We start from the raw sequence: 19,551 nt of genomic DNA, 5'->3' as shown, positions 1-19,551 counted from the left end.
CAAAAGGGGCGGACGCGCCTGCTGGACGTGCATCGGGTTTAAATCCGTGTTTCTCGGAGTCTGTTGCGAAGGACAATCCCAAGGTCCTAAGCCTTAATCATCACAATAATAATAAAATAAAAATGTCTGGGGTCAAGCGAGAGACTCCAGGTTAAATCGAGCTCAATCGGACTGTTTGCAGCCCTGGAGCCCGCGCCAGGCGAGGGCTGCCCATTTGATTGGGTAAAAAGTGATCTTTTATAAAGAGAAATCTTGTGGATCTAGTGTTGTGGGCTGGCCGCTCGAGGAGACGATTCGAGTCTTTTAAGAGGGCACCTGCTGGTGGGTCGACGCTGGTCACCCCGCGCGTCGTAGGCTAAGGAATGTCTTTCTCTGTTATAACTTAACGAAACCCCCTGCGTCTGGCATCGGCATTTATTACGCGGTGGCCCCGACGCCATCGAGAAAGTCCACGTCACATCACCAAAGAGTTCGACGAATTGCCCAGCTGTTGATGGTCTGGTTAAATCATCCCTGAGTTGTTGGCCTATCTCCCAGGACAGGTGCTCATTAAAGAAGCAAAACCAAAAAAAACCCACCCGAAAAACCTGGGTTTTACTGGGGAGATTACACTGTATTTTCACAAAGGAGAGATCATTTCATTGCAGCTCCTTGCGCGGACCCAGAAGGTTCACCCGAAAGCAGATGCGCACCCGGCTGATGCTGGAAACTTCTGCCCCCCCCGACCCCCCCGTGGATGGTGTTGCCCCGGCTCCGGCCGCCTCAAGGGGCTCCAGAGGGCTGGGGCCGGGCCTTGCTTTCCACGTTAGCTGTTCCCGATGGCCACAGGCGGTTGGGGACATGAGCCACGGAGGCCAGGCCAGTGGGAACTTGAGCGCATCCTGCGCTGTAAAATCTCCCCTATTGAAGCGCTTGCCAGAGCCGCGCGTTGGCGCCCAATGTTAATTCTTGCCGGGGACACGACGTCTTATAGATGCCATGAGACTCTCATGTCCCCGCGGCGTCCAAGGCACGTTTAAGGCCACGTTAAGAAAGGGATTAGCTCTCCCAGCAACATCCGTGGGTCAAACGTTGGCCCACAAATCGCCCTCTTTGCTAAAATATTCCCCGACCGTTGCGCAAGAGTCGGGAGAGAGGCTAGAAGGGAGCTGAGAGACGGGTCGAGATTAAAAATAAACCACCTAAAAATAAGACAATGCCACCAAACCCCTGCCAATGTTTGTCATCTTTCCTCCTGCAAGTCCGAGCAAGACTCTGAACTCATCGGGAGGCGTCTCGGCACTAAAAATAATAGAGCCGACCCAACCCGGGGAGGTGCCCAAGCCCTTCCTTCATCTCCTCCGTGAAGTGGCCTTGTCGGCGTGACGTGCGCCCCCAGCCTGGGGGACACCGGGCGCTGGGCTGGAAGGAGCGGCCCCCGCGGCCTCGCAGGAAGGACCAGCTCGGTCGAGTTGGCCGAGGCCTGCCCGAGCCGGAGTTGGGATTTCTCCCCTTTCGCCTCTTTGAAATGTTTTGAATTAAAATAGCTTACTCAAGGTCACCGAAGGCATATGGTCCTGCTCAGAACTTTAAACAAAACATTAGATTTTACAACCTTTTGTAATTCGGTATTGTATACAACATGGTCATAGGCAGAGTTGCTGTAATCTTTTCAGGGGGTGGCAGAAATATGAGAAGCAAATTTAAAAGCCATTTAGCGAAGCATTTAATCAATTTCATGCATAGGAAATAACTCCGATTGCTCGGCTTTATCAATCTTTCTCGCAGGGGGAACCGCATGCGGGCCAAGGGGACTCTCCAGACCCTGGGCTGGGCCGGGGTGGGGGTGGGGGTGGGGGACAGGGTGGGGCCTGCACCCCCCCCCCAAAGGTCAGGGGCTCTGAAGGCTGCCTGACAGGGTCACCAGCATCTCCGAGCCTCCTGGAGGCTGTTAATGGATTTCAGAAAGAAAGCAGGGCCCTTATGATGAGAAAGGGAGTTTTCAAGGCCCCTTTTCAGTGCGAAGTTACACATTAGACACCCTGTTCCCAGGGCGACGCCCACGTGCTCGGCCGGCCCCCCCCCCCCCGAATTCCTGCAGCCTCAGACCCACGGACTCACAGACACGCTGGGAAAAACCCCACTCCCGGCGGTGGTCACTTTGAAAACCACGTGGAAAAATAAAAGCTCACATGGAGGCTCACTTCTGAGTCGAGGAGTCAGAGAACCAGGCGTCCCCCCAAGGGGCCGCCCCCCGCAGGTCCGGCTGAGCCTCCCTCGGGCAACCCCAGCGCCTCCCTGGGGCTCAGGCTCCGATTCTCTTTCCCAATTTGCTGAGGTTAATCCAGCCCTTGGCTACCCACCGGGTTAATATTTTCTCTCCTGTCGTGGGCCGGAGTCCGTCTTGTAACACTTGACTCCGAACAGCAAGTTCTTAAAGTGAGAAAGTCCTAGCGGAACAGATCTGGCCGCCCTGGCCGGTGTGGCTCACTGGTTGGAGTGTCGCCCTCCCTCCCCCAGGCTGAAGGGCCCTGGGTTTGATTTTGGGCAAAGAGCATGGACCTCGGTTGCAGGCTCGATCCCCGGCCCTGGTTGGGAGACGCAACCAGTGGATGTGTCTCTCTCACGTCGATGTTTCTCTCTCTCTCTCTGCTCCCTTCTACTCTCTCTCTAAAAAAAAAAATCAGTGGAAAAATATCCTTGGGGTGAAGGTGAACAACAGCAACAAAAAAGGCCCGGCCGTCGTCACTGTGCTAAAGTCTAAGAAAATCACGTCAGCTCCACCTCGTCTTCTAAAATCGGACCTGATACCGAGGGGCCGGAGACGTCGTTTCTAATTTAGACAATAACTTGCTTTCATTCCATTTCGGAGCCTCGAAAAGAATTTCAGGGGATAAATGACGATCGGGAGGATTTAGTTTTGATTTTAAATCAGCTCTGTTGAGGCAGATGTGATGATTCACACCCCGTTTTACTTTCTTTCTTAAAATTGGTTTCAGAGAGAGGAAGGGAGGGGGAGAGAGAGAAACATGGATGATGAGAGTCAGGGATCGGCCGCCTCCCGCGCGCCCCCTGCTGGGGATCGAGGAGCCTGCACCCCGGGCCTGGGCCCTGACCGGGAATCGAACCGCAACCTCCTGGTTCACAGGTTGATGCTCAACCTCTGAGCCGCACTGGCCTGGCTACCTAGCAATTTTAATTTTAATTGAAAGTCCTACCAGAATCTCAGATACAACTTGTCTCAACTCAGATCCACACGCCGCGCCCACCCCCTGCTTATTCTTTGTTAAAAACTTGGCTATATTTTTTCTCTACGAAGATAGAGACCATCCAAAGCGCCTTTCCCGAAAAAGGAAAACTGTTATTATTTGCAGATGATGCGATACTGTATACAGAGAACCCTGGAGGCTCCACCAAAGAAAACTATCAGGACTGATAGATGAATTCAGTAAAACAGCAGGATACAAAATTAATATGCAGAAATCGCTTGCATTTTTATACACCGGTACGAGCCATCAGAAAGTCTAACTAAGAAAACAATCCCATGTCTGCATCAGAAAATGAAATACGTAGGGACAAGTTTAACCAAGGAGGCAAGAGACCTGTGCTTCGAAAAATATAAGACACCGAAGAAAGAAATGGAAAAGACACAAATAAATGGAGGCCTAGCCTGTGCTCATAGGAAGAATTAACATCATTAAAATGCCCGTTCTACCCAAAGCAGCCTGTGGACTCAGTGCAAACCCCGTCAAAATGCCCATGGCCTTCCTCACAAAACTAGAACAAATAATCCAAAAATTGATGATCCAAAAGACCCTGAATAGCCACAGCTCTTCGGAGAAAGAACGTTGCAGGAATCACGCTACCTGGCATCAGACGACACTCCAAGGCCGCCGTCACCAAAACAGCACAAAACCGGACCCTTAGATGGTCGGAACCGAGCAGAGAGCCCAGAAATAAACCCGCATCTATACGGTCATTTAATTCCAGGACAAAGGGGGAAAGAGCATACGATGGGGTAAGGCCGGTCTCTTCAGCGAGCGGTGCTGGGAAAACTGGGCAGATAAATGCCAAAAATAAAATAAAAATGAAACCAGGCTGCCTTCTCGCTCCACACGCAAAAATACACTCCAAATGGGTTAAAGACGTAAATCTCTAACATCTCGAAAGTCTGCTTTGAGAACTGATTTCTAACGATGAACCTGGAGTGTGGTCCCGCGTCCCAGAGGAGATTGATTAGATACGCGGGGCCTGTCGATCCTGCGCCGTGACGCGGGCAGGGGCGGGTTAGGAAGCCTCCCGCAACAGTGAAGGACCGTTGAGAGGCAAACCCACGTGTAAACTTAACTTTACATGTTCATGGGCCATGAGCCTGTCAGGATGGTCGATTCGCAAGTAATTTTATGTACGAACAGGGAGAAGCGGCCCCTGGTCCCCCCAAGGAGCCTGGTTTAAGCAAACTCAGCTCTGAAGCTCCGTCCCCAGGGGACAGCTCGGGGTGACATCCCAGCCCCTCCGAACACACCCGACCCTCCTGCCCTCGGTGCATGACCTGGGGGCAAAGAAAACCAGCAGATGGGGCTGCCAAGGCGTTTGGACACATTTCTGGGCATTTAGAAGGTTGCAAATGGTGATTTGCTTGCCAGGATATTTCCAAGGTGGATTTCAGGAAGGCCTGAGGCTCCTGATCGCCCCCGAATGAGACGCTGAGCTTCAAAAACCTTTACCTGGATGTTTTGCGACCCTTGAGCAGAGGGTGATGGGGATCTGGACCGTTAGGCTGGGAGGGGAGCTGGAGATGGAAGCAGGGCTCCCGGGGTCCCTCCTGCCTGGGTTCCCAAGAACGGCCTAGGCCAAGCTCACTTTACCTTTTATTTTATTTATTTTTTGATGAATGCACCATAGGGGAGGGAGGCTATCGACCAAGAGTTCTTCAAACTGGACTAAAATCTCCTGGGGGGACCCTGCCTCCGTGTCCCCGGCTGGGGTCTGAGAGTCCTCCCTGCCCAGAGGCTCCCCGGTGACCCTGCTGCGAGCCACCCTGGGAGCATCCAGATTGCAGGCCTCAAGCTCCAAATATGGCTCGTTCCGCGCCCGAGCCCCGTGCCCTGAGTTCGAGGTTTCTGACTCAGTCAGCGCCAGACTATTTCCCAAGCCTCCCAGGGAATTCGGTTGCACAATCCCCCGAGTCCAGCGGCTTCAGACACCGCACGGCCGGTCGCGATAGCATCGGGGCCTCGATGACAGGCCAGATAGGCGTCCTGGTGCCGGGCGGAGCCCCTGTTCCATCCCAGATGACACGGATCACTTCTGGTGGGTGCCGCGGGGCCTGTTTCTGCCTTTCTGTCCCCCCATCCTGCTGCTCAGGCCCCCCTTGGACCTAGAGTCCTCAGCTCCTTCCGTCTGACCCGGGCCCTGTGTCACTCCGGGGCCCGCAGCCCCAGGCCATGTGCGGTCGTCTCATCTACGTTGCTGAGGATCAGCTGAGAAAAAGCCTGAAGAAGTGTCCAGACCCCGTAAACCCGGGGTCTGGGCTGTTCTCGGGGGGCATCTGAGGTCTCTGACCCTCTCTCTCTCCCCACCAATAGCAAAAAGGGTCTATAAAGTAACAAGCGCTAAAGAACCTTGGGAGGGTTTATTATTAGGGGTAGAAAAATACATTACCTTTTACTGGGCAAAACTTCTTTTTATAAATATGTGTTTTTTAGTGATTTCAGAGAGAGGAAGGGAGAGAGAGAGAGAGAAACATCCGTGATGAGTCATGGATCAGCTGCCCCCTGCTCGCCCCCTGCTGGGGATCGAGCCTGAAAACCGGGCCTGTGCCCTGACCGGGAATCGAACCCTGACCTCCTGGTTCATGGGTTGACACTCAACCACTGAGCCACACCGGCTGGGCAGTTACCATCCCAAATTAACTGACAGCATTGCCCTAATACTCCATTTTTCCGTGAATTCTCCCTGCTCACAGTGTTGTTAGGGACCCACTGGTGGCGATTTCCAACAGCTCCGGCTGGGAGGCGAGTTTCCCAGCCCCGTGGGCAGGGAGGCGGGTGCGGCCTGCTCAGCCCTCGCCGTTTGCGCCTCGATCTCTCTCTATGGTTCTCAAGAGCCGCTGGGCTTTGGCCGGAGAACGAAGCCGGTGACCGCGTGCTGACGTTGCCCGCTGCCTGCGGGGCCCCCGCGTCCCGCTGGGCTGTGACCTCGGCATTCCTGCGACGCTTATCTCCCGGGTCCCACTCTGTGCCTGAGCATTCTTGCAGGGTGAGTGTTTGAGAAAAGAGACACAGGCAACAAATCTGTGTTGTTGTTGTTGTTGTTTTAGGGCTACTCTGCCTACGACCGAAGGCTCCTCCCGAGAAAGTCCTGCTAACTCCATTTCAGTGTATTCACTCCTCAAGGACCCCGATGAACAGGCCAGGGGGCCAGGGAGCCAGGGGGCCAGGGAGCCAGGGGGCCAGGGGGCCAGGGGGCCAGGGGGCCAGGGAGAGGTGAGTTGGAAACAGCGAAGGCCTGAGAGAGCCGGTGGGTTAAGAATAAGGCCTTTGATGGCCTGGGCTTCCCGCCTTCTCGCTGGGTGACCTCAGGTACGTGAACTCACCTCTCTGAGCTTTAGCTTCTCTGTGCAAAAACGATAGCAAAAGGCAACCAATCCTGTTAGAAACTCTCCTGGAAAGAGCCAAGGTATTTTTCTTGTTGTTCCCCAATGTGCTCCGGATACCTAAGAAAGTTCCCCGAGCGTAGTAGGTGCTCAGTTAATATTTGTGGCACGAACAGCTTCCTTCCAGAGCGACGACTAGTACAGGTCCTCCCCTAAGTGTCCTCTCGGTGTTTCTCACGCCCCCTGAAAGGGTGGCTTCGTGAGCACCGTCTGTCCTGCTGTCCTGGGACGGTCACACGGCCCCAGGGGTTTATGGGCCATGCCAGACAGAAACGAGCGGCCCAGTAAAAAGCCTGAGCACCCCACAGACTTTCCTGTCATCTTCTCAAGTGTTTATTGAGCTGAGCTCAAGTAGATGCAACAATCTGAAGCTTGGGCCAAGTTTAGTCTGCTTTTATTTTACTGTTTATAAAACAAGGCATTTTATGGGTGTAATTCATACGTTGAATAGAAGAGGGCTGTTCCCACTATTATCTTTATCTTGGAGACATAAATAACAAACAACCCCAGTAATCAAAATTTACTACAATTGTAACAGATTCTGGCAGAGTTTACGTATCGTGTGTGATGTGAGCGTCACGCGGACTTCCAAGGATACAGGCCAGGATCGCTAAGTTGGCTTTGTTAAATGGAAACCAAAAAAAAAATAAATCAAAAAATCAAAAAAAAAAAAAATCTACTACTGTATTTGTAGTTTTTACTACATTCAAGAGATTAATTCTCGTAAATAAAATTGCTTAGCCTGGCTTCTAATCAGAAAGCTGAAATTATCTGTGGCGATGTAGCCACTAAAAACTTGTATCCTATGAAAATATTTCAATAATTAATGCATGCTCCATCTAGAGTAATTGACAGGAGGTCATAAACGTAATGGGCCATCTGTGTTTGATTTGTACATGAAAATGCTTTAAAGGGCTAGGCAAGGAATTCAGGCTTCGCCGGCAAGGAAGACTGGTTCCAACCTCTCTAGGTAGCAGGGCCTGTTTGCTAGGGGGATTTTTATTTTTATTTTTTCTCCTTAAAGTCTTTTCCAGATTTCGACTCAAGCTACACATTTCTCGTTGCTTCTCGGTCTAACGCAACGATTCCTCGTAGAGCTTTTGGTGCCCAGGAGGATGCCCAGCCGTCCTCAACATTCCCACTTCGCTCTCCCAACCATTTCAGTAGCAACTTGAAAGTCACATGTTTAATTAAAAGAATACCAGCGGCTCGTGCCATTGCTATGACTCAATCATTCTGCTCAAAGGGGGCCGCTTCACACAATTATTTTGCATTTTCGCCTCTGCTATCAGTAAACATATTTTTTTTTTAATTAAAAAAATGTCTTTATTGATTTCAGAGAGAGGGAGAGAGAGAGAAACATCAATGGTGAGAGTCACGGATCGGCCGCCTCCTGCTCGCCCCCTGCTGGGGGTCGAGGAGCCTGCACCCCAGGCCTGTGCCCTGAGCGGGAATCGAACCGGCGACCTCCTGGATCTTAGACTGATGCTCAACCGCTGAGCCACACCGGCCAGACAGTAAATATCCTTGAGTAAAAAAATAGTAAGAGTCGGAAGGCCATTAGGGCCTTTGGTAAAATGCTTGTAATTCGTTCCAGGGGCGGACCAGAGTCGCCTTATATCTGGATGTACAGTGGTCTTGGTGGACATCGGGGGAGGTTCTAAAATTTTCTGTGCGAGGCCACCGAAGAGCATCGACTATCTGCCTAGAATCCAGTCCTGAGATCCCGACCCCTACACCCGCCGGGGCCACCCTTGCACCTGCAATTCGCTGAGCACCCATCACCTGCCAGCAGCTGGGGGAGCCATGAGAACCACGTCTCTCTCCCCTCGTCTCTGTCTAACCCCCCCCCCCATGAATCAATAATAAAAAAAGAAATACCAGGTGCCCTCTTGATTTTAATCAGAAAGCATAAATCTAAAAGATAAACCCCAGAGGGGTGTAAATTCGGCGCTTTATGAGCTCCCCGGGCGTGTGCCCATCGCTTTCAATATTGACAGTGAACCGGCACCGTGGCGGGGGACGTGGGGGCTTTGAAAGCCACCCACGAGCGTGGCTAACGTGTGTCTTGCAGCAAAGAGCAGTTGCGGGAACCCCAGTTAGAGGCAAAGAGGAGGCCGGGCAGTGAGGGGGCTGACGACCCAGGCCACTCAGGACCCCAGGGACACAGGACGGCGACACGAGCCAGCCTTTCTTCCTCCTGAGCTCGATTTTGCCCCCGACACCCAGAACTAGCCGTTCAGCCTTCCTCCCGAAGATCCGAAGGACTTCTACGTATTTTCCTGTCTAGTCAAACGCTAAAAAGGACGAACGACAGCACACAGCTCCGGCCTTCGCCACCCAGATGTTTAGATCTCAAAGCAAATGACACTGTGACAGGCCAGAGGCCACTGTCAGCCGAAGGCACAAGCCGCGCCCGCCTGTTTCCCATCAAAACGGACTTTCTTCCCTTGGGCTTTGCTGCGTAAAAGCCATGCATGCTCGTGGCAGAGAAATCACGACACACAAGGGGCCCCGATGAACCTCCCTCCCGCCGGTGTGCATGCTCACGTGTGAGTGGACGTGCCCCCCGTTGCACGAATGCCCCAGGCCGCCTTCCCGCCAGCCTCCCGCTTTAGCACCGTCCTCACGGCGTCCAGCTCTCCCACTGCCTGGGCTGACCAGCGTGTGTTTAAATAATTCACGTTTACTCAACACTCAGGCGGTTTCTAACTTTCCTCTAGGTCAGGATCCCGTTTGAAAATATTAGTGAGACACCCCTCCTTCCGTGTGCCTGGAGAAAGGCCCTTCTGTCCCCGCTGGCCATCCTTGAAGCCCTGCCACCTTTCCGCGGACAAGAGCAGCCAAGCGGAGCCCTGGCCACGGAAACTTCCACCACAGACACCCGGGCGCAGGCTTTGCCATCGAACAGCTTGAGCACCAACGATCGGGTAGGCGGCTGCCAGCCTCTCCTGTCATCAGGGACTGAAACGGGGTTTGGCCTCCCGACACCGATGCCAGCAGCCCACGGTGACAGCCGGGTGCCTCCCTGGCTCTCTGCCCCTTCGCTTTCAGCGACAGCACCCGGCCTCCCAACCTGCATCTGTCACACGGACACATTGATTTCCTCTCCGGAGAAACAGATATTTCTTCCCTCCCGCCGAGAAGATAAATCTGACGAGTTTTAATCAAATGTGGATGTTCACAAAAATGCCCCCCGTAACGCAGGAGTTGTTTCGGGGGGCCCAAGTTCATCGGGAGGAAACACTTGCCTTAAAACACACACATGATCACAGACACACACACACGCACACGCACACACACGCTCACACAGCCGTGAAGCCTGGGAGCTGGTTAATATTTGTCAAGCCACAGAGTGTGATTGGTAGTGACACCAGTGATTATCGGTCCCCATTAAAATTTCCGCCGAAACGATTCTGCCCAGCTTCTCTGTTTTCACCCCGAGAAGCTGCATTGTTGGGACTCGGCCTTTAAAATGATGTTTTTCCCGAGATAAAAGTTGGCTCTCAGGGGAAACAGCGTTTGAGAGGTGATCCCACCAATCAGGCTCCTGCGACTGTGTTTTTGCTCAGCGCGTGGCTGTGTGCGGTGCATTTATATTATTTTATAAACTCAGATACTGAGTGGCATTTATATTATTTTATACATTTCTATGCTGAGTAGCTGCTATTTTTTTCAGTGAGTCTATGGAGAGCCACATTGTGCGTGTGTAATTTTTTTTCTTAATTTAGATAGACATTTAAACAGATTTTTCTTAATTTTTTTTGATATCAAAAAAGGCTTTGGAGGAGGGACTTAATCGCCTTCAGGTTTCTCATCCTAGGCCGAGCTCATTGTTAATGGTACTTTTCTAAATATTTCAGTTTGGGGCAAGGTTGTGTATTTTTTCTCTCACTATAGGTAGGACTGATGGCATTTTCATGACAGTGAAGAGCTTGGATGTCTCTTGTTCATGCCTGGTGGCAATTTCCTGCCCAGGCATTTTGGCAAAATATAGTTTATTTCAGCTAATTTTCAGAGGTGTGAAAAAAACCCCAAAACGAACCCAGGTCCCTGGAGGACGGGAGTGCGGAGACAGTTCTCACCGACCGTCAGTCCAATCCCGCCTTGAAAGGCCCATCTTTTCAACCAAGACCTTTTCATTCTCTCCTTATAACTTTGAATATTATATTAAGACGTATACGATTCAAGAAGAACTGTATCTGGAAAGAAAAGCCTTGAAAGGAAGTTATTTTAATAATCCTACATACATCGCGTATCCACATATAGGAGTCCCTTGCACGTCAATGGGCAGAAATAGAGAATTAATTCCCTTTTAAACCGTGAGCTTCAAATATTTCCCTTGCGGGAGCTTCCGCTGACATTTTCAAGTTTGTAAAAACTAGAAAACTTTATTATTTATATGCTAATGCGCCCTGCAGCGCGTTATTGGGGTGATTTTGACAACCGCTTGGTCTAAGGACGCTCTGACGACGCTGATATTTGTCCTTGATGTGCCATTAAGCTCGGATTTTATTTTTTTTCCTTCTGAAAAGCAGAGGGCATGGCAAAGGGAGGAGATAAAGAGAGAAGAAATCAGAATTTCCGCGCGAGAGCCCTGTTAGGAAATGCCGGCGTTTAAATGGTAAGAGGAATAAATTAAGTTGCTCAAGGGGGGGGAGCTTTGGAAACGGCGGGGTCCTCATTAAGCGGCAGGCCCGTGGTTCAAAACGTGGCCCAATTTTTGTGTCGTTTAAACCCCCCAACGAAAGGCCATGCTGACCCTGGAAACAGGTGATCCTCTCCTGGAAAAAATAAAAATAAAAAAAATTTGTGACGCCCCCCAAAGCGCAGACAGAAGACACACGGGCCAGCCCGCCAAGCGGCACCCGCGGGACGCACCGTGAGCCCGCCGCCCAGCGAGAGCTCCAGCCCCGCCTTTCGAAGCAACACTTCCCCAAGTTTTTTTTTTTCTCTTTCCTTCTTATTTACAAAAGGAGCAATTCATTTTGTAGGACGTTTCAGGCTGGCAAATGGCCAACGGCAATCTTTGACCGAAGCCGGGTGCAAAAAGGTATTTTGAAACACAAAGGGGAGGAATATTTCCGAAAGATGGAAACAAAGAAGGAGATTATTCATCCCTCTGTACGGCTTTCTCAAGCCAGTTACAATTATGGGGCTTTTCTGGTCGTTTCTATAATTTTTTTTTTTTTAATTTGTTTTTTGGCGCCATTGAGAAGGCAGGAGACTAAATAAGTGCGAGGACACATCACAATGGAGCCGGGAAGGGGCAGGACAGGGGAATCTGGCCGCTGGTTTCAGGATCCCCGCACGGTGATGCGAAGTGTGATCTCATTTGTTTCCCGGGAAGGGACTTCAAGGGCCTCATGCAAGATGAAAGCCCCACACAAGCGCCAACGGTCCCACCCCGGTCACGCATCTGACTGGGGACCCGCCTGCTGCTGCGAATCTCGGGCCGGCTTGTCTCTCTGGGGTGCGTGGAAATTCATTTCGAGAGGAAGCAGGCAGCGTGGAGATCTTTCTCTTTTTTTTAAAATATATTTTTATTGATTTCAGAGAGAGGGAGAGAGAGAGAAACATCAATGATGAGAGTCATGGATCGGCTGCCTCCTGCTCGCCCCCTGCTGGGGATCGAGGGGCCTGCGCCCCGGGCCTGTGCCCTGACCGGGATTCGAACCCCGATCTCCCGGATCCTAGGTCAACGCTCACCCGCTGAGCCCCACCCGGCCGGGCACGTAGAGCTCTTTCAACCCGTCGTTAGATAACTGGACACAACATACCTCGAACCAGGTGACACCATCATTCACGCCCTTGGCCTCTTAAGATCCAACCGCAGGGGGATGTCTAGACGTTTGGGCCTAAATAGGATCCTCGGAAATCCCGCAGTTGCCAAGCAAAGACTTTCTTAGAAAATTCCAGCCGAATTGGAAGCTGTTGCAGTTGTCAAATGATTCGGCGATCGTCGCAAACAACCTTGCCCCCCCCCCCCCCAGCCCCCCCGACGTGCACCAATCTCGCGTCTTGGAGATGAAATCTGAAAGCCTCTCTACGGGGGCTGCTTTCCGTTTGCGTTGCAAAGACCCTCCGGAGCCCCCTCCAAATTCCCGGCGGCTTCCTAACATTGGGGGGTCGGAGCGGGCCATTCCCTCGCGGTGGCACTAAGCGTGGGCTCAGAAAAACCCGGGGTGGGGTCGCAGCTTGGCCAGGGCCTGCTCAGCCTTCACTGGCTCGCCTGGAAAACTAGAGCGACGCCCGAGTCACAGGCACTCACGTCACGAATGTGTTGGAAAGCACAGAACTTACTTGATCAGCGCGACCTGAAGACGGAAAGTGGGGGACAGTGACTGGAGGCGCTGGGGCTTTTCTCTCTCGCCCCATCTTTTCGTTTCTGCTCTTTCGATCAGCAGCGCCGGGCACATACACCGACGGTCACGGGTCCCTGTGACCCGCTCCCTGCCCCTCCGGTGACCGCTCTCAGTTTGGGAGCCGGGATTTCAAGAAATTAAATCTCCATCGGGAGGGACTCCTGCCCCGGGGAAGGCGCCCCGGGTGTCCTTTAGCAAAAGGCTCTGCTGCGATGGGGGACACCCGGGGGCTGGAGGCGCGAGCCTCGGGCCCCAAGCTCCCAGCCGTCCCCTGGCTCAGTCGCTCGGCCGCCTCGCGGCGCAGCTAGTAATTCACAGATAATCGTGTTACCAGGAGGCCATTTAATCCGTCGTTGGCATATCTCGGCCTTTCGTCTTCATTAATGGAGCCATCAACGTGGCATCGGGCTTGACTGGTGTTGGGCACACGGGCGAGGGTCCCAGAGGGGGGCCTGCCGTTTGCCGGGAGAGACTCTGCTGGCCAGATGGCAGCTGGTGATCTGCCAGTATTCGGGGTGCAGGGGAGGCTGAGCTCGCTGGCCCCCGGCCAATGGGCTGTCCCTCACCTCTGACGACACACGGCTGCCCACCCCGGCCGGGCATCCCGGGCAGACTGGGCTCTCCACGCCCCGCAGGCAGGCGGAGGGCCGCAGGGGAAGGGAAGGATCGTTTGTCTGGCCTCCTGTGTCCCCGATGCGTCTAACAGAGGCCCCGGGGGGGGCTGTGTGACCCAGCGAAAGGCTGCAGGCCCGGAGCCGGGGGGATCCGGCGTCGCATCCTCACTCGACCACTTTAACTATGTGGAACTGGGCGTCGCTTCGCCTCTTGGCGCCTCAGGCCCTCCCACGTGCGTGACATGAGCCGGACGGTGTCCCCCGATGGAGACCAGCCCCGCGGCCTCGCGGCCTGGGTGTCCCACGGCTGGGGGCAGGGCCCGGGGTGTCGGCGCAAGGAGGGCCCTGGGGGGGGTGCTGGAGGGCAAGGCGGTGACTCGGGGTTAATACGCCAGGAGGGTTACCTGCAAGGACGCGCGGCAGGGAGAGGCATTAATAATTATTAATAATTAATAACTAATACTAATAATGTTCCGGGTGGAAAAACAACCGCAGGACAAAGTCCGTGGGCATGGTTTGTACCGATGAGAGAGGCGTACGCGCCGAACAGAGGATCTTCTCGGCGTCCTACGGGGTGCCCGCGAGCCCCAGGGTGCGCCCACGCCTCGGGGGCTGCCGCTCGGGGCCGGGGAGGGGACTGGAGGCGGGAGATGGGACTAAAGGCAAGCAGCGGGCGAGGGCAGGGCCGGCGCAGTCGCGGGGAGCACGTGCCGCGCAGAGGACCGCGCCCGAGCCGGCGCCGCTCCGTCCTCTGGGCCCCAAGGGCCTCGGGGCAACAGGAAAGACCAGGGGCAAAGCCGGGCCCCGGAAAAACAGGCCGCGGGAAGGGAGGTCTACCAAGAGGGGTGCTGTGCGGGGTTTAGGGTCCCCACGGGGTCCCCGGCCCTCCCCTTGTGTCTCCCAGAAGCCAGGAGCCCTGGGAGGAAAGAGAGGCGGGAACGAAGCCCGGAGCCCGCCTGCCCGCCCCCCTATCTGGGCCTCCATCGCCCGGGGCGCGCCCCTGGTCCTCCCCGGCCCTCATTTTTCTCTGCCTTAGTCACTCCCAGCAGCCGCGGGGCCTGTTCTTGTGGAGCCGGCTGGGGGGGGTCCGGGATCCCCGGGCCCTGCACCCCACCGCGCCGGCGAGGACCCTAAGGGGCGGCGGGCCCCTCGCCTCCTGGCCGCAGGCAGCTCAAGCTCCATCCACGGCGGCCCTGGGCGCGCCGGCGACGGGCTTCCGACGGGGCGGCCGCAGAAACGCATCCCTGGCCTTGCAAGCGGCCCGCAGGCCGCGTCCCCCTCACGCTTCAAGTTCAGCCCGACAGCCTCGGCCTGGTTTTTACGCCGCTTCCCCCTCGGCGGACGGAGCTCTGGCCGGTGGAGGATGGGTCGGCCCCAGCAGGCGTGACTCACGGGCCCCGACCCGTATCCCTGGGGGACAGATATTTACAGGAACCAAATGTCACCTCGCGGAGCCGCGGCCAGGGCCTGGACGTCCCGCTCCGTCCTGTGCGTGGTTTTGGGATGAGCAACGTCGGCGCCCGGCTCTGCCCCTCGGCGTTGGGGCTGCTGGAGCCGTGGCTCGCTGAGCGCACACGACAGGCTTTCAAGGGACAGGGGACCCGGGGGGACAGGTGAGAGGGAAGGCGTGATCGTCGGGTTTGTCTGATGACGATGGGTCCCTGAGACGGGCGCGTCTTTCCGAGCGGGCTGACTGTGCTGGAACTTTCCGGCTCTCAGAGCTGGCTGCCCGAGCTCCCTCCTTCATGTCCGTACGGGTGAGCCCTGGTCCCAGCAGCTGCGACATGTTGCGGGAGCTTCGGGACCCCTCGAACCCCGGTTTTGTCGTCTGTGGGGCACGGGCGTGAAGCGGGAGGCCTTAAAACAGTCTCTGTGGTGAAACAGTTGGAGCTCCGTGAGTATCCGCCGAATCAATGAAAAAAAACATAAACGAGTGGATAAAATAAAGGCTCGGCCTTATTTCGAAAATTCCCCTTGGCGTTTCCTGACCTGTTTTTCTAATTTTTTTTTTTTTTTTAAATAAGTCTTTCTTGGTTTCAGACAGAGGAAGGGAGAGGCAGAGAGAGAAACATCGATGATGAGAGTCACTGACCGGCTGCCTCCTGCGCGCCCCCGACTGGGGATCGAACCGTGGCCTCCTGGGTCCTAGGTCAACATTCAACCACTGAGCCGCACCGGCCGGGCATATGCCTCCCTTTAAGGTGGAAACGGAGACGCCGAACCCGCAGGCGTGCGCGGGGCTGACGCGGGCTCTGCCCAGAATCGTCGGAGCCCCTTTAGAGACGGGGACGGACTCTGTTTAATCAGCCACCGGCAGAAGAAAGGGCTTCGGTTCGGCCCTTCCCACCCCAGTAAGTATGTCCCAGATGTTCTCAAAGAACGTCAAGGGGGGCTCCGCGGGTTAGGGCATCGTCCCGATAGGCCAGGGCCGCGGGTTCGATCCCCGGTCAGGGCAGGGGCGGGAACCCATACCCCTGACGCATCCATAAGTGGAGCAACAAGTCGACGTCTCTCTCTCTCTAAGGATCAATTAAACAAACGAGACAAAAACAGCCCCCGGGGACCTAGCCGAGCCCAGGGGGTCTGTGAAGGGGCAGGGGCGGAGGGCCGCCGAGCGAGGCCGAGCCGCCCGTCAGTAGCTTAGCCCCGGATAATCTCCCAGGAGCGCGCTATCGACTCTGACTTCACCTGGGGCTCGCCCGGGACGGGTCCGAGCCAGCGGCACGCTAAGCACTCCCAGGGCGAAGGAGAGACTTAAGAGGCTTAACGACGGATGCAGGAAAATTATCAGCAGCGATCTGGGCCCAGACTTAGGCTCCAGCAAATGAGGGCGACGCAGGCGCGGTGTGTGGCCCGAGAGCGCTGAGAGGCCCACGCGGGCAGGGGAGGAGCTGGTGAGCGTGCACCCTGCGCCCCCCACCCCGCTCTGTGTGCCCGACAAGGAAAAGCAAAGCACAGGCCCCTGTGACAGTGCCAAGGTCACGGACCAGCTGCAGGGGACAGTTAGGGACAGTCACAGCTGCACCGGGCAGCTTGGTGCAGATCCTCACGGGGAAGCGGCGACACTGAGGCCGGCAGACGGGACGCTGTCCCGTTCTCTGCACGCGGACAGCAAACGCCGGGGCAGCTGCTGGCATCGGAACCCGGCCCCCGGCCCCGTGGCGAGGGCGAGCCCTGTCTCGTGTGGAAAGAGCCACCGAGCCCCTCCCAGCAGGTGACAGGTCCAAACCCTGGCAGGAAGGTGGGTCAGTCCCCCCGCAGCTCCTCTGCTGCGTTCGGCTTCATTCGTTCCCAGGGGCACCGGTTCCCCGCCAACCCCCAAAGTGGGCCGCAGGCCACTTACGGGCAAGGCGCCCAGTGCTGCCCAGGGCGCCAGTCACCCGGCAGCTGCCGGGACAGAACGAACGACCTTCCAGGCCCGATTTCCGTGGTCACCAGGTCGCCGCGGTCATCCGGCCGAGCGCGGGGAAGCGAGGGCGCGGGAGAGGCCCCGGCTCCCTGCGGACCTCGGAGGGCCTGCTGGCGGCCTGCTGCTCAGCGTGGTGCCCCCACGGTCACCGGCCGACAGACGAAGGCCCTTCCTCTGAATCTGGAACTTGACGCTCTGTCGCCCACAGGGAGGCTGGGGCGCCTCGGCCAACACGGACCCGCCGGTCTAGCCCAAATCCCGGTGGAGAGATACCATCCGATTTCCACGGGGACCTGGGTGCCCGCTGGAGCTCAGGTGAAGGGCTCTGTGCTCCAAACACCAGTGGTCTGGAGCAGTGAGGCCGGTCATCTGGGGTCATTGTCACGGCCGGTGTTTTGTTGCTTTATTAAAAAAAATTGATTTCAGGGAGAGGAAGGGAGAGAGAGAGAAACATCAATGATGAGATTGATGGGCCGCCTCCCGCGTGCCCCCTGCTGGGGACCGAGGAGCCCGCACCCCGGGCCTGTGCCCTGACTGGGAATCGAACCCAGATCTCCTGGATCCTAGGTTGATGCTCAACAGCCTAAACATCAGAAACACGAGTCCCATCGCCCCGATCTCCACATCCCTACCCGGCAAGCCCGTCCTGGGTCCCCAGATTGGCCGCTTCCTCCCGGCTCGGACCGCCGGCAGCTCAGGGGGCTCTGCCTGAGTGGCCGGGACAGGGGGAAATGGGCGATTTCCTCCGCCTCGCGCCGCTAATCCCCAGCCCGCGGCTCCTCAGGCGCCTCTTCCAGCAGCAGCCCCGCAAAGACCCAGCTCCTTCCCCGCCAGCCAGGCTCCGGGTCCAGGGCCCAGTGACAGACGGCTTCCCGGTCGCCCAGGAGACACCAGCGCTCGCCCCGCTGTCAACGGTGGATCCCGCTTGCGGCGGGAGAGTTTCTCGTGGGCGCGTGGAGCGGGCGGGGGGGGGGGGTGCGGGCCAGCAGCAGCCGGCACCCCTCCAGGGTTCCCCCGGGAGGGCTGTTCCCAGCCACAAACATTATTTTCCTGTGGCCCCCGGATGATGACTGGGGGCCCCCCTCCTGTCTGCACAAATCCTCTCTGTTCTGAAAAGTCCCGTCGGTGTCTGCCGAGCGAACGCCCCTCCTGACCCTGGATCTTCCTCGTCCAGCCTAAAGTCCTCCTTTCCTTCCCTTCTTGGTGACCGAAGGACCCGCAAACGACAGGGGGTGAATGCGGAGACACGCACGGAGCAACCGAGGCGACAGAAATGACTGAAACCGCACACGTGTGTCCTCAGACGCGCGGGCCGCCCGGGCCTGGGCCGGGCCACGCAGTCGGGACCCGCCGGCCGCTCGCAGGGCGAGTTGCTGTGACATCAGGTGGCTTAACTTTTTTTTTTCCCCTCTGGATGGGTTTAGACGCTGAAAGTAAAATTCTCAGCAGACAGAAGAGCTGTCCGCTTTCTTTTTTTTTCTTCTGTCCCGGTTTGTGCCGAGAACATTTAAAAATACAGACCTGCTCCGGCTGTCCGGCCCCCTTGGCCCCCGGCGTCGGCCGCGACTCGGGCCCAGAGCCGCGTGTCCTGGGGCTGTGGGGCCAGGGTGGTCCTAGGGACACGCAGGAAAGAAGGTCTATCTAGTGCTTTATTTTTTGGGGGGGAAAGATGCGATAAAATGGGGTAAAAACGGAACCGAAGGAAGGCCTCGCCCTGCACCCGGGGCAGCTGCCTCCCGCGAGCCCCTACGAATGGCAGCAAGTCGCTTGTCGCCGCCTGTCTGTCGGGGGCCTGGGTGTCAAAGCAGCGACGCTTTTCTGTTTCAATCTACAGGAGGGGCCCCTGCTGCTGGGCCGAGGGAGGGGAAGCGGGTTTTAACCACAGGGGTATTTTCCATACTTCATACTCCTTTCTTAATTTGGTTTTTGTGTGTGTGTGTTTTTTGGTTTTGTTTTTTGTTTTTTTTTTGGTCCCCCTGCTCCTTTATTTCCCTCTGAATTTGTATTAAATTCGTTACAGGCCCTCCAGGGCTCAATCGGGGTTGTAAGACGCAATACATCAAAAAAGGGGGGGCAGGGCTCGGGATTCTCCGGGCTCCCCCGCACCGGGCTCATCTCCGCGGGAACCTCCGACTCTCCGAGGCCTTTATTAACTTGATCTTTGGGAATAGCGCTTTAATTTTTTCCATAATCATCCGGCAAATTGATCATGATAATCTCTGGGAAGGAAACTCCGTCGACCAATGGCCTCATTAACTCCAAGGCGAGGGGGACCCACGCTCCTAAGAGCCGGCGCCCTAACCCCGCAGGGGTCCCCCGAGTGGGTCCCCCGTGGGAGCAGAGCCCTGCTCCCCGCCTGGCCCGTTCCAATTGCCTCATGCCTCTTCCCCCCTTTGCAGAATCACAGAAGCGTCATCTGCAAGGGCTCGGCCTGACAAAGGGAACTTTCTGGGGCCTCCTGCTAGCTGCCAACCAGCATCCCCAAGTCGTGCGCAGCCTCTGAACTTCATCTCACAGATACCGAGG

General features: G+C 55.9%; 1 protein-coding gene across 4 annotated transcripts in view; it reads right to left on the bottom strand.

The window, feature by feature from the left end:
• Window positions 1-19,551, bottom strand: part of NR2F2 (nuclear receptor subfamily 2 group F member 2) — a 494,304-nt gene that overhangs the window by 58,524 nt on the left and 416,229 nt on the right. The window contains exon 1 of one of the 4 annotated variants that reach the window (XM_081124792.1): window positions 2,101-2,306. The exons of 1 other annotated variant lie outside the window; for it this stretch is intronic. The gene's annotated coding sequence lies outside the window, so the exon portion shown is untranslated. Of the gene's footprint in view, window positions 1-2,100; window positions 2,307-19,551 lie in introns of those variants that run through there. 2 more of the 4 variants (XM_081124793.1, XM_081124794.1) reach the window with 2 other exon arrangements.

This window comes from Miniopterus schreibersii, assembly GCF_964146895.1.
Source record: "Miniopterus schreibersii genome assembly, chromosome: 22".
NCBI lineage: Eukaryota > Metazoa > Chordata > Mammalia > Chiroptera > Miniopteridae > Miniopterus > Miniopterus schreibersii.
Note: the sequence above shows the minus strand (reverse complement) of the source record. Positions and strands in the feature narration are given on the sequence as shown.